We start from the raw sequence: 6,236 nt of genomic DNA on the forward strand, positions 1-6,236 counted from the left end.
GGTTGGTTAGCAAGCTTCTCACCACACAGCCACTCCTGCGCCTAAGTGTACGGAATTGAAAGTTTTTTTAAATCGCACACTCACACACACACACATACACAGAGAAAGACAAAGACATACAACTAACAGACTCTCGAAATATGCTAAGACCTCGTTATAGGAATCTTTCATTGGCGGTGATCCAGTATGGAGAAGATGAGAAAGAGCACCGATTTGAAGTAACAAACGGATAAAGAATGAAAATTAAATTACGGCTTAGATAAACTCCGAGTTTGTTTAACCTTTGAAGTGTTATTAGTTTGGTCAGACTTGACTTGAGAGCCTAAGTTCAAAGGTGAAGTGTTTATATGTATGTATGTTTGTGTGCAGATATGCATGTGCGTGTTTATACACACACAAACGTGTGTGTATGTATTTATAGCATATATATATATATATATTCGAAACGTTAAACCCTCCTTCTTTCCTGAGCATTCAATAATACTATACTTGTTCCACTTCCTCGCGTTGTTGTGTTTTCTCTTTGTGTTTTCATGTTTGGATTAACTATATATATATATATATATATATAATATATAGATATATATATATATATATATATATTAATCTTTATTTAAGCAGCAAAATTCAACAAAATCTGTTACTCCTGAGTTTTCTCGTTGCCGTTCATCAGACAGTTTTTCTAGAATTCTAGCAAAAACTGTCTGATGAACGGCAACGAGAAACGATGGTAACAGATTTTGTTGAATTTTCTGCTGCTTAAAATAAAGCATATTACTCTACTCTACCCCTATTTGTGTACTCTCTTTTCCACCTTGTTTCACATTTATGTGTTTACTCGGTCTCTATTATATAGTATATATATATATATATATATATATATATAGATATATATATATATATATATATATATATATATATTATATATTCTTATATATATATAATATGGTTATTTAATATCAATATATTATATTTATGTTTGTGTTGCCAGCTCCAGACGAGGGTGTTGTGTGATTTCTTGTTGAAGACTATCCTAGGGAGGAAGTAACAAACAATCTTCACAATAGGTATAACTGAACTGACATATGGTGTTGGTGGGTGTTGGTGGTGGGAGCGATGTTAATGGTGGGTGGGGCTGCTTCTTCAACTTCTTCAGTTTTTCTATGATCCTGCATAAGGATTCCCCATACATATTAATATATACCTATTATATGTAGGTGTATATGTGTATGTATTATATATATATATTATAACTATATATTATATTATATATATATATGAATATATATATATATAGATATATATATATACATATATATATACATACACATATACACCTACATATATATATGTATATATATATATATATATATATATATAAATATATATTTATATATATAATATTTCAACAATTGAGGGCAAAATTAATTAATTATTAATCAATTTCACCAAGTGTTCAGTATGCAAAGGTACCATCAAGGCGAATTCAAATTATTACATTATATAAAAGGGCTTAGTAAATAAATTACTTTGGCCGCATACTGAACTCATTAGAAAGCAGCTAAAAAACTTTTTTAAAGCTATTTCTAATACTATAAGAAAATTTCTCTCATATATAGTGTTTGCTTAATTCAACTCACAAAAGTTTGGGGGTAAGGACATCGAAAAATCAAATGCTAGGTTATTTGAGAACGTACGTTTCAAGATTAGTCAAAACAACACTTCTATCATCAGCTCAGAAATTCCTGGTTTGGATTTGGAAACACTGAAAATAAGAACATACCCTTTCGAAGATCTTCGAAAGGGTATGTTCTTATTTTCAGTGTTTCCAAATCCAAACCAAGGAATTTCTGAGCTGATGATAGAAGTGTTTGTTTTGACTAATCTTGAAACGTACGTTCTCAATAACCTTAGCATTTGATTTTTCGATGTCCTTACCCCCAAACTTTTGTGAGTTGAATTAAGCAAACACTATATATGAGAGAGATTTTCTTAAGTATTAGAAATAGCTTTAAAAAAGTTTTTTAGCTGCTATTTCTAAATGGTTCATTATGCGGCAAAGTAATTTATTTTACTAAGCCCTTTTATATAATATATATATATATATATATATACAGGGGTTGGACAAAATAATGGAAACACCTAGCAACATAGCATCATCATTTTGGAATATCTATAAAACCGTCAAAAGCTTGTTTATTTTTATGTTTTTTTTAATTTATTATTAGTGCTGCTTAACACGTTATACTAAAATTGCCGTTTCTTTTCAGATATCATCAGAGAAAGGTTATTAAAATTCATTAAAATAACAGATCTATCGGACTTTCAAAGAGGTTAAATTGTTGGTGCAGGCGCTAGCGTAACGAAAACAGCCGCCGAAATGTTTGGTGTATCAAGAAGTACTGTCTCGAAAGTAATGTCAGCTTTTTTGAAAGGGGGAAATAACCTCCTCGTCGAAACAAAACTCCGGAAGAAAACCAAAACTTTCAGATGGGGACCGTCGGAATTTTACACGAATTGTTGGAAAGAATCACAAAAGTACAGTTCTCAAAATTACTACAGAACTTAATGACCACCTCGAGAACCCAGTTTCCACAAAAGTTGTTCGCCGGAAGCTGCACAAAGCCGGTTTTTACTGGATGGCTGCTATCAGAAAACCAATGCTTTCAAAAACAAACGTTGCAATGCGTTTAGTGTGGAGTAAAAACCTACAGAATTGGTCCCTAGAGTAGTGGAAAAATGTTATTTTCTCGGACGAGTTATTTTTTACCTTATTTCCGACCATCGGCCGAGTATACGTGTGCAGACAGCCAAAAGAAGTATTTGATCCAGACTGCCTTCTTCCAACTGATAAACATGGAGGAGGATCTGTGATGATCTGGGTGGGGGGTATGCCTCGGAAATCCGCCGGCCTAATGGGTTCCCTTCATAGCAGAATAAAATAGTGAAGACTATTTGAGCGTTTTTTCTTATCAAATTCATTCTATTGTTGCAGAACTGTTTCCGGGGGGAAACGCAATCTTTCAGGGTGATGATGCACCAATTCACACAGCTAAATTTGTTACTGAATAGCACGGGGAACATTCTAGTGAAGTTGAACATCTTATCTAGCCACCACCGTCCCCAGATCTCAATATTATTGAACATTATATGTTGTATTGTAGCAAAAGAAGTAAGGAGTCGATATCCTTCACCATCGTAACTACAAGAACTGAAGACCATTTTAACTGAAGAATAGACAAAAATTCCTTTGGAAACAATTTAAATTTGTAGGAGTCCATACCTCGTAGAATTCAAGCTATAATTACTGCGAGTGGAGATCCTACTCCTTATTAAAATAAATTTGTTTGAAATTTTAAGGTGTTTCCATTATTTTGTCCTACCCTGTATATAATATATATATTATATATATATATATATATATATATATATATATATATATTATTATATATATTATATATATACATACATACATACATAAATATACATACACATACATATACATGCATACATGCATAAATACATACTATTTATATATATATAGATATATATATATATATATATATAATATTATTATATATATATTATATATATATATATACATATGTATATATATACGTATATATAAATAAATATATATAATATATATAAAAATTTTGCAATTAAGGACAACTACTTAATAAGGAAAACTTAACAAGAAATTGTCAGGTAGATAGCGTAAAAACCTCATAAGAGAAAAAATTTCGAAAATAATTATTTCTTATTGAACATATTAATTTATATATAGAGGGCATAATTATACATACATGCCAGGAGGCATTATATATACATGCCAAACGCTAAGAGGGACAATCAGTCATTTCTACCAAAAATATTACTAATCCCACCGAATGCAATTTTTCACCCGGATGTAATATATATAAACTCACCCATGTGCTTCGTTGATGTTGATCAGTTAGCTGTTCGGCTTAAGCGAGGCAAGGTCGTTGTTTATTTATAATACATTCAGGCCTGCTGATGATTACGTAAGTATGAAATCACTGTGATACAGGCCTATATTTTTAAATGTCTTACTTTGAAAAATTGCATTCGGTGGGATAGTAATATTTTTGGTAGAAATGACTGATTGTCCCTCTTAGCGTTTGGCATGTATATATAATGCCTCCTGGCATGTAGTATAATTATGCCCTCTATATTATAAATTAATATGTTCAATAAGAAATAATTATTTTCGAAATTTTTCTCTTATGAGGTTTTTACGCTATCTACCTGACAATTTCTTGTTAAGTTTTCCTTATTAAGTAGTTGTCCTTAATTGCAAAATTTTTATTCCGAAAAAACTTTTCCTCTCCCGAAATGCAATTTTGTAAAAGTCTGCCATTCACCCGGATGTAATATATATAAACTCACCCATGTGCTTCGTTGATGTTGATCAGTTAGCTGTTCGGCTAAGCGAGGCAAGGTCGTTGTTTATTTATAATACATTCAGGCCTGCTGATGATTACGTAAGTATGAAATCACTGTGATACAGGCCTATATTTTTAAATGTCTTACTTTGAAAAATTGCATTCGGTGGGATAGTAATATTTTTGGTAGAAATGACTGATTGTCCCTCTTATTACGTTTGGCATGTATATATAATGCCTCCTGGCATGTATGTATATTATGCCCTCTATATATATAATTAATATGTTCAATAAGAAATAATTATTTTCGAAATTTTTTTCTCCTATGAGGTTTTTACGCTATCTACCTGACAATTTCTTGTTAAGTTTTTCCTATAAGTAGTTGTCCTTATTGCAAAATTTTTATTCCGAAAAAACTTTTCCTCTCCCGAAATGCAATTTTGGTAAAAGTCTGCCATTCACCCCGATGTAATATATATAAACTCACCCATGTGCTTCGTTGATGTTGATCAGTTAGCTGTTCGCTTAAGCGAGGCAAGGTCGTTGTTTATTTTAATACATTCAGGCCTGCTGATGATTACGTAAGTATGAAATCACTGTGATACAGGCCTATATTTTTAAATGTCTTACTTTGAAAAATTGCATTCGGTGGGATTAGTAATATTTTTGGTAGAAATGACTGATTGTCCCTCTTAGCGTTTGGCATGTATATATAATGCCTCCTGGCATGTATGTATAATTATGCCCTCTATATATAAATTATATATATATATATATATAATATATATATATATATATGTACTGATCGATATAATTACATATTGATGTATTTATAAATAACTAAAATAATTGCTCTAAAAATATGTTTTGTAATTTGTTTGATCTTTGACATGACCTTTAAAACTGGTGAGGGATAAAAATAGGGGAGGGGTAAAAATATGAACTCTGAGTTTTTTCTTTCTTTCTTTTTTTTTCTTGGCTATCGGAAACAACAACACATCAATGTATCAAATTATTTTCAGATCGAACACCAGACGTAGATGTTTGCAACCGAGTGTTCTGTCTTAAAAGTACCCATGAACTAAATGGGAAAAGCTAAATTGGGTAACAAGTTAAATCTATTCAACTTCACTAACATGGCGTTGGTTGAGCTCGAAACTATAAAAAACAAAAATAAGAGGTCTGATGCTACAAAAATCAAAACCATGACATAAATCAATTCGCCATTTAATCTTCTTCGAAAGTGTCGCTTTCTGAAGAAGTCACACACCAAATTCAGCATCGTTTCCTTTGATGTAACCAACTCCCTTCTTCCTCGTCCCCTCTTCCTTTGCCTTTCATCCATTCAGGGTCGATAAAATAAATAACCAATTGAACACTGGCATCGAAGTAATCGACTCATCCCCCTTTCCCAAAAGCCGCTGCCCTTGGGACAATATTTGAAACCATCATCATCATTATTATTATTATTAGGGTGCCGAGTTGGCAGAAACGTTAGTATGCCGGGCGAAATGCTTAGCGGTATTTCCTCTGTCTTCTGAGTTCAAATTCCGCCGTGTCGACTTTGCTTTTCATCCTTTGGTTGTCGATAAATTAAGTACCAGTTGCCTACTCGGGTCGATCTAATCGACTGGTCCCTCCCTCAAAATTTCGGGCCTGGAGTAGAAATGATTCTTCTTCGTCGTTCTTCTTCTTCTTCTTCTTCTTCTTCTTATTATTATTATTATTATTATTATTATTATTATTATTATTATTATTATTATTATTATTATCATTATTATTATTATTATTATTATTATTATTATTATTATTATTATTATTATTATTTAT

Source organism: Octopus sinensis, linkage group LG17 (genome assembly GCF_006345805.1).
Source record: "Octopus sinensis linkage group LG17, ASM634580v1, whole genome shotgun sequence".
Taxonomy (NCBI): Eukaryota; Metazoa; Mollusca; class Cephalopoda; order Octopoda; family Octopodidae; genus Octopus; species Octopus sinensis.